The following is a 12,421-nucleotide window of genomic DNA, read 5'->3' as shown; positions in this document are numbered from 1 at the left end:
GACAATACAAATTAGAGGATCTGGACAAGGAGCTTCAAACCAAAGCAGAGATCACATCTAATTATATTTTGTAAGAAAAGCCCCTCATGCAGCCATAGGGAAGCATGGGATCCTCTGCTTGGAGACAGCATCATGTTGACTACTGGCAGGTTGTAGCACACAGGGTGTGCTATGCAAGGGGTGGCTACCTAATCCTGTGATGCTGGGTAACCAGCAGTGAGGCTGTGTGGTTCTGATTCAAGCATAGCTCTGGGGCACAACCTGCTCCCACGGATGGTGGCTGGGGGGGCAACAGGAGGTTTTGGCTTCAGTTTTCCATCTTCCCTTAGCTTTCCTCTTCGCCATATGCCTGCTGCAGACCTGCAATTACTCACTGTTCCTGCACAGCATGTGTCCAGCTCCCCACAGGACTGCAAAATCAGAGGCAGTAATTGCCAAAAGGAAGAGAAGTGCCAGTGCTGCAGCCAGGGGAGCAAGCAAGGAGCTAATTCCAGGGATAAGCACTTCTGGCAAATCTTCACAGGTAGCATCATCTGGAAGCAGATAGGAAAGCAGGCAGGCTCCTGCTGTCTCCAGGTGGAGCTTTTACTCTAGCTCCTGGAAGGTGCTGGCTGAGCTGGGCAAAGGACTGCAACAAAGCACAATGTGAAATTACCTTGGTGCTTGAGCACACGTGAGCCCTATACAAACTCAGCTCAGCGCTCAATCTCCATCTCTCAAATGCTAATTAAACATCCACTAGTAGTTCTTCTGTTAACCCTCTCCAGTCAAGGCTTAGTCAGGGTCTTTTGAACTGGGTCTACAGGCTCTTTGTGCATGTACTCTGGATCCTTTAACCTACAAGGTTTAATTAAAGTGACCCAGTTTATGGCTGGGAAGGCAAGGAAGAGTAACCCTCTCCTCCTTCCCTCATCGACCTGTCTAATAACATTTGACAGCAGCGGCAATATTGCTCTGCACTTTGGGGAAGTGGGGAGAAGCACTGTAAGAGCTGCAAGTGGACCCTTTCACCTCACCTTTTGCATATTGTTCTTTCTGTTAAAGAAAAACAAAACAAACAAACAGAAAAAAAACCCCCAGACAAACAAAAAACCCATCCACAAAACTCCATGCTCTGCTGCTTCATACTCCTGGGGCAAGCTGGTGCTTGTCTGGGAACTCACAGGGAAGAGTGAGGCAGTGCCTGCTGTCTAAAATTGGTTTACAGGTGGAAAGGCCCCCAAGGCATCACCTGCTTCCTCTTTGCTCTGAGTAAGCTGAGGAATGTGGGCACCTTCTGAGGAGAACCAGGTCACATATATTTTTTTGCTGCAATAGCTTTTTCTCAGCTATGAGCTTGCTTTTCGTGTGATGCTTTGAAATTAGGATGTCATCACTGATGTTTTAATTTGGTTGGCTGGGGAGGAGGAAATAGACAAAGGCACAAACAAAAGGCAAGCAGGATGGAGGAAAGAGGTTAGACAATGGTTAAGCAGTACACATGTGTGAGTTTCTATATAAAGATGACTCAGCAAGTGAGAAATAAACATTTCTCAGTAAAAATAAAGGACCAAAATGAAATGCAGCTCTCATTTCATTAGACCAAATTTCCTGTAACCCAAACTGTTACAGTGATGTTTTTCTGCTCCACTTAAAAACGGAGGAACCACATTCTGGTTTTACCCAACTCCTTTACCAACCTCTGTTTTGGTGGACCTTCTTTTATGGTGTTCAGCCCTTCTCTCTTTTCTGCAGCACTTGCCTCTGGAGCTGTTTGCTTTGGAAAGATGTTCCCCTACTGCAGAGAACAAACCATGTTTAAAAATGTGTGTCCAGTTCTGGGCCCCTCAATTTAAGAAGGACATTGAGACTCTTGAACGTGTCCAGAGAAGGGCAATGAGACTGGGGAGAGGCCTTGAGCACAAGTCCTATGAGGAGAGGCTGAAGGAGCCGGGATAGTTGAGCCTGGAGAAGAGGATTCTCAAGAGGAGGCTCAAGGGAGACCTTATGGCTGTCTACAGCTACCTGAAGGGAGGTTATAGCCAGGTGGGGGTTGGTCTCTTCTCCCAGGGAACCAGCACCAGAACAAGAGGACACAGTTTCAAGCTGCACCCGGGGAAGTTTATACTCAAGGTGAGGAGAAAGTGCTTCCCAAAGAGAGTTGTTAGCCATTGGAATGTGCTGCCCAGGGAGGTAGTGGAGTCACCATCCCTGGAAGTGTTCAAGAGGGGATTGGATGTGGCACTTGGTGCCATGGTTTAGTAGTCATGAGGTGCTGGGTGGCTGGTTGGACTTGATGATCTCTGAGGTCTTCTCCAACCTTATTGATTCTATGAGGCAGGAACACCAAATCTCTGAGGGGGAGATTAGGTAGTCTTTTGAGATCACTCTCAGCCCTGAATATAGGTTTTAACTAATATCCAGCTTTGCAAACCCCTCTGCATGTTCCCTAGAGTGAGAGTCCCTTCCAGCCTCTGTGCTGCTTCCCTGCTCACAGGGATGGGGCTGCTAGGGTGTGTAGTTTCATGTGACTCGCTCCAGTTCTAATGTCTCCATGTGCAGCAAGTCACTGCAGTGAGAATAAACTGCAATTTTTTATTTTAAATGGTTAATATTCATCAAATGTTTATGAAAATACTTAACCCATAATGATGACAAACACAGTGCTTAATAAAGATGGAAGTGAAGATCCTCTTTGTGAATATGTAATCAGAAGAGTAAAGAAAATTACATTAAAAAGACTTCATTATGCCATTAAATGTGTGAAATGACTTTTTCTTCTCCATTTTAATTTTAGCATATTTCATCTTTTTCTTTTTTTCCCCCCTTCTAAAATATCTCTGATGCTTTCACGAGATGGGGGGATAAAGCAGCATTGGCTGCTGCAACAAGAACTCTGACTGGCGGCATCCATCATTCTCGTCCACATTTTCATTTCTCTTGTCATTAAGAAAAATCAACACCATTCCTACCAATGACTGTCATTTCTTTCCCCCCCCCCCCCCCCCCCCCCCCCCCCCCCCCCCCTTTATTTCCCTTAGGGAGAAAATGGTTCTTATTACTGCTCTGAATGCAACATGTTGTTTCAAAACCCTCTGTAGGGATGCAGGCCCAGAATTGTTCCCCTCAAAGCACGGCTTGCACAGGCACCTGTGAACCTATGGGTTAAGTCACACCTTGAGTCCTGTGCCCAGTTCTGGGCCTCTCAGTTTAGGAAAGATGTTGAGTTGTTGGAGCATGTCCAGAGAAGGGCAACAAAGCTGGGGAGGGGTTTGGAGCACAGCCCTGTGAGGAGAGGCTGAGAGAGCTGGGGTTGCTTAGCCTGGAGAAGAGGAGGCTCAGGGGAAACCTTATAGCTCTCTACAACTCCCTGAAGGGAGGTTGTAACCAGGTGGAGGTTGGTCTCTTCTGCCAGGCAACCAGCACCAGAACAAGAGGACACAGTCTCAAGCTGCACCAGGGCAAGTTTAGGCTGGAGGTCAGGAAGAAATTCTTCATAGAGAGAGAGATTGGCCATTGGAATGTGCTGCCCAGGGAGGTGGTGGAGTCACCGTCACTGGAGTTGTTTGGGAAGAGATTTGATGGGGTTCTTGGTGCCATGGTTTAGTTGATTAGATGGTGTTGGATGATAGGTTGGACTTGATCTCAAAGGACTCTTCCAACCTGGTTTGGTCTATTCTACTCTACTTTACTCTACTCTACTCTACTCTACTCTACTCTACTCTACTCTACTCTATTCTATTCTATTCATTTTTTTTGGCACCCTGGCACTAGAAACTGACACCTCTGAAACTCATAGTGTGAGTCTTCACTGTTTGAAACAACAAAAGTAAGGTCTTTTGATAACTCTTTTTTGGCTGTGTCCTGATACATGCAGGCAAGCCCAGGACAGACTGTAGGTGGCACGTGTTTCACTACCTGTGAAGATGCCCAAAACTTCACAGTACCAGACCAGTCCAAAAATGATGTGCAAGCTTCTGTCTTGTTCATGCCCATCTTGATGAATTGCACTGTGATGGTAAATTCCTATGGCTTCCAAAAAGTAATGTGGTTACTTAGATAGGGGCTGTGACAGAACTTTTTGGAGAGGTGACAAAAAAAGCTGTCAGTGAGCACAACCTTGATGAAAATAAAGGTGTTCTGTTCATGAGAAAGCACAAAACTAGGTACACTTATAGGTCTGGAGGCTCCCTAGCCTTTAATGGCCAACCTTGGTGCTGGGTGAGGGAGAAGAGGCTGCATTTCAAAGGAGCTGATGGCCTTAGGGGTGTTTTGCAGTCTCAATGAATCCATCATTGTGTGTGTGCTCCCAGAGGATGTTTGTGAAGCAATCAGTTATAGATTTCTTCTGAGAAACAAGGAAAAGAAAAAAACTGAAGTATTTATTTTAGTTACACGTTAATTGAAGTGTTAATTTAAACAGTTAATGTTGGCTTTTGGCAAGAAATTCTCACATCTCTGTATTTAACATGCACCTTTACTGCAACAACCCTTCAAAATAAAACATGTTCACTTCTATTTAGGCTCTTCTGGTGCACTTATCTCCATGGCAGCCAAGTACCATAGAATAGAATCATAGAAGCAATAAGGTTGGAAAAGACCTCACCACAGACCTCATGATAACTAAACCATGGCTCCAAGTGCCACATCCAATCTCCACTTGAACACCTCCAGGGATGGGGACTCCACCACCTCCCTGGGCAGCACATTCCCATGGCTAACAATTATCTCTGGGAAGAACTTTCTCCTCACATTGAGTCTAGACTTCCCCTGGCACAGCTTGAGGATGTGTCCTCTTGTTCTGGTGCTGGTTGCCTGGCAGAAGAGACCAACCCCCTCCTAGCTACAACCTCCCTTCAGGTAGTTGTAGAGAGCTATAAGGTCTCCCCTGAGCCTCCTCTTCTCCAGGCTAAGCAACCCCAGCTCCCTCAGCCTCTCCTCACAGGGCTGTGCTCAAGGCCTCTCCCCAGCCTCGTTGCCCTTCTCTGGACACATTCAAGTGTCTCAACGTCCTTCTTAAATTGAGGGTCCCAGAGCTGGACACAGTAGTCAAGGTGTGGCCTAAGCAGTGCTGAGTACAGAAGCACAATGACTTCCCTGCTCCTGCTGGCCACACTATTCTTGATGCAGACCAGGATGCCATTGGCCATCTTCGGCACCTGGGCACACTGATGTCTCATGTCATACACTTCTACTGCCTCATGTGCATGTGGCTCTCATCTCCAATCTAACAAATGGTAGGACAAGTAGAAGGCCCCATGTTGTGCCAAGGAAATTTTGGATTTGATATTAGGAAAAACCTTTCTTCACTTAAAATGTAATTAAGCATCAGAACAGACTACCCAGGGAGTGGTGGCAACACCATCCCTGGAGGTATTTAAAAGACCTGTGAATGTTGCACTTAACAGGAGTGGTAGAGAGCAGCCAGGAAGAAAGGGTCCTGAGGGTAGTGCTTGACAGCTGGCTAAACATGAGCCAGCAGTGTGCCCAGGTGGCCAAGAAGGCCAATAGCATCCTGTCCTGCATCAAGAATAGTGTGGCCAGCAGGAGCAGGGAAGTCATTGTGCCTTGTGCTCAGCACTGGTTAGGCCACACCATGAGTCCTGTGTCCAGTTCTGGGTCCCTCAATTTAAGAAGGATATTGAGACACCAGAGAAGGGCAACGAGGCTGGGGAGAGGTCTGGACCACAGCCCTGTGAGGAGAGGCTGAAGGAGCTGGGGTTGCTTAGCCTGGAGAAGAGGAGGTTCAGAGGAGACCTTATTGCTCTCTGCAACTACCTGAAGGGAGGTTGTAGCCAGGTGGGGGTTGGTCTCTTCTCCCAGGCAACCAGCACCAGAACAAGAGGACACAGTCTCAAGCTGTGCCAGGGGAAGTTTAGGCTGGAGGTGAGGAGAAAGTTCTTCCCAGAAAGAGTAATTGGCCATTGGAATGTGCTGCCCAGGGAGGTGGTGGAGTCACCATCACTGAAGGTGTTCAAAAAGGCATTGAATGTGGCACTTGGTGCCATGGTTTATTTAGTCATGAGGGTTTGGGTGATATGTTGGACTTGATGATCTCTGATGTCTTTTCCAACCTTACTGATTCTGTGATTCTGTGATTCACTTTAGTGCTGGACTTGGCATTGCCAGATTAGTAGTTGATCTTAAAGGTCTTTTCCAACCTATGATGACCTGAGGCATGTCCCATATTTAGAGGTCTTGAGAGCAGGTATGTCTGCTGTTCCCTGCACTTTTTCTGCAAAGTATTAAATAGCCTCTGGACTTCTCACCCTTTGAGAAAGAAAAGTCTTTTTGGCAAGGTAGTCTTGCCCAATGCCAAAGCTGATAGTTTTATAAGAGACTTGAAGATTGCTGCCTTTTGTGTCAGTTGTATATTTTCAGAAGAAGGGGTTCTGCTGTATGGGGACATTGTATCCTTTCATAGTACTGTCCTGCTAACTCTTCCTCCAAAGCTCAGGAGAAAACTTTGATGGGAGGGATGTCAAGCACAGGCATTGTTTGCATAAACAGCTTGTGAGGAAGGCTTGAGGAATTATGAGAGGGAGGAGGGTCCAGAGAACCAAACCTGTAATGAAGAGACTTCCCAATCAAAATCTCATCAGAGAGGCTGCTGCCTTCTCCCAGCCTACTCCTTTCCATCTGAAACAGCTGACAAATGGTTATGTTGTGTTTGCAATTACAGTCCTCTGAAAGTGATAAATTATTGCGATTATTCCTTAACACAGGACTTTTACGTGCATAATTAATGCCTGGAAGAAAGTGTCTGATAAGTGGTAGGCCACATTCCAGTTTCATTTACACCATAATAGATCTGGAGTAGCTCCAGCTGTCCCTGTTCGTGGAAAGCTGGTGTTCAGTCGGGCTTCTACACACGGAATACCTTGCAGAAGTCATCCCTGTCAAAGCAACAGAGAACGTAGTGTGGCTCATGTGGTGTAGTCCCTGTGAGAGACTAAAGCTTGTCTCTCCTGATGTGACTCAACAAAGATAGAATCACCTTTGCTGCTTGCCCAGACAATAGCTGACATGTATTGGGCAGAGCCACTGGAAGGACTCTTGGGAAGGTGCAAAGATAACATTGCTCACTGGACCACAGCTGGCCTCGTAACAATGGACTGAGGCCACCCTCAGGAATATGAGTAAGACAAGATAATCTCCACCCTTCAGGTACCCCAGAAAGGGAGGATGGTGAGACAATGGATTCACCACCTGGCCCCTGATTCCTGAGGGACAATACTTGGACACATAGCTAAGGACTAAAAACTCTATAAAAGACTTGAGCAACTACTGGCTCGAGAGAAGAAAAACACAGAAGGAAAAAACACAGAAGAAAAACACAGGAGAAGGACAATGCTGCTGAGAAGGAAAATGGAGAGAATACCAGGAGAGGAAGCAGAACCCTCTCTCCATGCCCTAAGTTCCACCTGCTGCAACTCATGGAGCTGAAGAGGCTGCCCAGAGGACAACATCTCTTCTACAGCCAAAGCCTCAGCACCCTTTCTCTACAGACCCAACATCTCCTGCAGCACCTTTCCTCCACAGACTCAAACTGTCTTGGGGGGGTGAGGGGTGTGGTGAGAAGCACAAGCCCTATGAGGAGAGGCTGAGGGAGCTGGGGTTGTTTAGCCTGGAGGAGAGGAGGCTCAGGGGTGACCTCATTGCCCTCTACAACTGCCTGAAAGGTGGTTGTAGCCAGGAAGGGGCTGGTCTCTTCTCCCAGGCAACCAGCACCAGAAGAAGAGGACACAGTCTCAAGCTGTGCCAGGGGAAATTTAGGCTGGAGGTGAGGAGAAAGTTCTTCACCGAGAGTAATTGGCCATTGGAATGTGCTGCCCAGGGAGGTGGTAGAGTCACCATCCCTGGAGGTGTTCAAGAGGAGATTGGATGTGGCCCTTGGTGCCATGGTCTAGTCATGAGGTCAGTGGTGACAGGTTGGACTCAATGATCCTCGAGGTCTCTTCCAGCCTTAGCGATACTGTGATACTGTAATATAATTACTTTCCTCTTCTCTCTCTCTTCTTTCTCTCCCTCTCTATTTTCTCTCTCCCCTTCTGATCCACCCACTTTATTTATGTAATAAATATTCTAGCTGTTGATATTTTGGTCTCATTTGTGCCTCTCATTTCACAACATGGGAATATTCAAAAGAACTGAGTCTCTTTCCCTCTCTGGACCAAGACAGTCCCCATGTCTAAAAAAGCTTTAAGGTAACAGTCTTTGCTTTAAGATGTTTGGGTTTTAGTTCTAATAGATGAAGACTCAAGTCTAGCAATATTTGCAGTAAGAAGCAACTTCTGCTTAGTGCAAATACAAAACATTTCCAAGCAAGAGAGAACCAAGGTCTCTCTTTCCCAATGATCTACCAACAACCTTCTGCAACAATAAGAGCAGACTTACCCTCTCATGCACTCTGCTGATATGTCCAGTAGCAAGTCCTAGCCTCCTAGCTTTAGTCTCTGAGTGCAGTTAAGTCCAGAGGAAGATGGAACACTGGAACAGGCTGCCCAGGGGGGTTGTGGAATCTCCTTCTATGGAGATATTCAAAACTGACCTGGATGCATTCCTGTGTGACCTGGTATAGGTGATCCTGCTCTGGCAGGGCGGTTGGACTAGATGATCATTCAAGGTCCCTTCCTTCATAGAATCAGTAAGGTTGGAAAAGACCTCAAAGATCATCAAGTCCAACCTGTCACCCAACACCCCATGGCTTCTAGTGCCACATCCAATCCCCTCTTGGACACCTCCAGGGATGGTGACTCCACCACCTCCCCAGGCAGCACATTCCAATCGCATTCTGTGAAGTCCCTTTACTGCAGGTGAAAACCATGGGTGTGAAGTATGTACCAAACCCCTCATGCCAAAGGGTAAGATTCACAGCCTCTGTCTTTAGAACCTGCCTTCTCTCCTGTTATCTGTCAGTGGTGAGGGAAAGCCAGTTCTCCATTTCTATCAGCTGAGCTCTTCCCTGGAGCACAACTACTGTGCTCTGAGCTCAAAATCCATGATGTCAGGCTGGCACATCAGCACTAACAGCAACATGTGCACTAACAGCAACCACAACAACAAAATGCTCTAAATGCAGAGCCAGCATAAGAATTGGGGAAGGAAATTGTACAGCAATACAGTCTCCTGACACGGTTACCCATTAATGCCAGCTTTAAAGGTTAATGCAATTTAACTCACTCTCGGCTATTACTCTGAAATAACATAGCAAAGCCTTCCCCATAAGCAGATAACAGATAAGCATGCTTTATGATAAACACCCACAATAAAGCTGCAGGACTGTACACTGTGATGCTTGCAGGACTGGCAGAATTGCCTTTATTTGTGCATGAGGAGGAGAGGAGAGGAGACTCGAGGAGACTTGACTCGGGGAGGGGAGGGGAGGGGAGGGGAGGGGAGGAGAGGAGAGGAGAGGGGAGGGGAGGGGAGGGGAGGAGAGGAGAGGAGAGGAGAGGAGAGGAGAGGAGAGGAGAGGAGAGGAGAGGAGAGGGGAGGAGAGGAGAGGAGAGGAGAGGAGAGGAGAGGGGAGGGGAGGGGAGGGGAGGGGAGGGGAGGGGAGGGGAGGGGAGGGGAGGGGAGGGGAGGAGAGGGGAGGGGAGGAGAGGGGAGGGGAGGAGAGGGGAGGAGAGGAGAGGAGAGGAGAGGAGAGGAGAGGAGAGGAGAGGAGAGGAGAGGAGAGGAGAGGAGAGGAGAGGAGAGGAGAGGAGAGGAGAGGAGAGGAGAGGAGAGGAGAGGAGAGGAGAGGAGAGGAGAGGAGAGGAGAGGAGAGGAGAGGAGAGGAGAGGAGAGGAGAGGAGAGGAGAGGAGAGGAGAGGAGAGGAGAGGAGAGGAGAGGAGAGGGGAGGGGAGGAGAGGGGAGGAGAGGGGAGGAGAGGAGAGGGGAGGAGAGGAGAGGAGTGGTTTGGTTCAGAGAGGTTTGGAGAGGTTCAGAGAGAAGGGAGGTTTGGAGAGGAGAGGAGAGGTTCAGAGAGGAGAAGAGAGGAGAGGGCTGGAAGAAGAATTCTTAGCTCTGTCAGGTGTCACCTGACACCTTATGACTACTAGACCATGGCACCAAGTGCCACATCCAATCCCCTCTTGAACACCTCCAGGGATGGTGACTCCACCACCTCCCCGGGGCAGCACATTCCAACAGCGAACAACTCTGGTTGTCCTTCTGTACTGAGCACCAGTGAGGCCACACCTAGAATATTAGCTTCAGTTTTGGGTCCCTCCACATGGGGACACGATTTAGTAGGGCATGGTGGTGTTTGGCTGAGGGTTGGACTCAGTCATCTCTATTCCAACTGAAACAATTCTATATTCCGTTGATACATAAGCAAGCCTGCCCTGTCTGAGGAGCACTGTGACTTCTTATTAATATTCCTAAAGGACTTTGATATCTTCTGTATATTCCTCCACAGGTTAAAGGGCAACATTTGCATGTCTATGGGACAGTGAAATATTTTTATTACACGATATTTAACCTTAACATTTTAGGGCTCAAGAAGGACAGGGTAGATTTTATGTGTCAAACGTAGACCCACACACATAAAACACACGCAGGCACACACATGCAGAGAGTGCTAATGCTGAGATTACTAGGCAGAAAATACTGCTCCTTGGACAAATGATCTACAAGCTCTGCAGCCAAGAGGACTCCCTGTTTCTGTGGTGTCCTGTGACAGGACAAGGAGCAACAGTTACAAACTAAGAACACAGGAGGCTTGACTTAAGAAAAAAAACAGGGTAGGGGCTGAGTGGCTGGAGAGCAACCAGGCAGAAAGGCACCTGGGGGTAGTGGTTGATAGTAGGCTGAATGTGAGCCACAGTGTGCCCAGGTGGCCAAGAGGGCAAATGGCAGCCTGATTGGAAAAGACCTTTGAGATCATCAAGTCCAACCCATCACCCAAGACAATCTAGTCAACTAAACCATGGCATTAAGTGCTTCAGCCATTCTCTTCTTAAACACTTGCAGTGACGGTGACTCCACCACCTCCCTGGGCAGCACATTCCAATGGCCAATCACTCTTTCTGGGAAGAACTTCCTAACATCCAGCCTAAACCTCCCCTGGCACAGCTTGAGACTCTGTCCTCTTGTTCTGATGCTGGTTGCTTGGGAGAAGAGACCAACTCCCACCTGGCTACAACCTCCTTTCAGATAGTTGTGGACAGCAATAAGGTCTCCCCTGAGCCTCCTCTTATCCAGGTTAAGCCACTCCAGCTCCCTCAGCCTCTCTTCATAGGGCTTGTGTTCCAAACCCCTCCCCAGCTTTGTTGCCCTTCTCTGGACACCTTCCAGCAACTCAACACCTTTCCTAAACTGAGGGGCCCAGAGCTGGACACAGGACTCAAGGTGTATTTTGTCAGAAAGTGAAGTATTTTAGTAGGGTGCTGAGATGAGGAACTGTGGAGGCCTTCCTTTAATGATTGTGGCCAATTTGGGTCCATTCTGATGACAAAAAAAAAGCAACAAACCAAGAAAGAGATGGATAGCAAAGAGCTCTGAGACTGATTAGAGAAAGTGGCAGCCCTGTGCAAAGTGAGATGCTCAGTTGGACTCGCAAAAGAAAAGTGAGAAGCACAGGTTTTTCTTCCTAAATGCACTCTTTGTAAACACCAGGATGGAGGATTATTGTTCCAGCCGAAGAAAAGCAGTGCTAAAATATCAGATGAGTCTAAATTATCTTGGAGATCAGGAGAAGGTTTCTAAACTTCAAAGGAATGAGGTTCTGGCCTTCCTTGCAGGATAACAAGGGCAAGGAAGTTAAATAATTAAATAGTAGAGCTTGCTGAGTTCATAGAAAGAATTACATTGCATTTATATTGTAATTAATTAATTTCATGCTTCAGAGCTCCCACTGACCAATATTGGGGTAAAGAAGGAAGTCCTTTCATTTTCTAGTCCTCTATTCTCTTGGATGTGTACGTAAGGGTGGGAAGAATGAGGAGTGGGAAGAGGGCAAATTGATCTTCCTTTGAAGCATTAAATTACCCAAACAAGAAATTGGCCAAGACTAAAGACAGAATAGTAGGCAGGTTATAGTGGTGCTCCTAGTGGTACTGCCTGACTGATGTGTCTTGAATTAAAAGCATTGATTGTATATGGAGTTGGGAGAGAAATGTCTTCTAGACTGAAGAGAAAGGATGTTTTCAGTGATTGCTCATCTGATCTTCCTCTATAGCCATGTAGAGTGTGATCCACTCTCAAGAAATAGCTGAGTGTGCTCACTTGGATGCAACTGCATGAGTCTGAGCTCTTCCTAAGGCCCTCCATTAGCCTCCATTAGCCAATCCCCTCTTGAACACAGTTGTTCCTCATAAGACCTGTTGTACAGACACTTCACCAGGAATAATAAACAGGCAGATGGGATAACACACTATGTAGTGTTGTGGATAACAGTGCTGGAAGGGCCATCACACGATCATAGTCCTTTCCAGTGTCCATCAATTCTTGCCC

The sequence above is a fragment of the Dryobates pubescens genome, chromosome 8 (genome assembly GCF_014839835.1).
Source record: "Dryobates pubescens isolate bDryPub1 chromosome 8, bDryPub1.pri, whole genome shotgun sequence".
In the NCBI taxonomy this organism is placed as follows: Eukaryota; Metazoa; Chordata; class Aves; order Piciformes; family Picidae; genus Dryobates; species Dryobates pubescens.
This window is presented reverse-complemented; position numbering follows the sequence as displayed.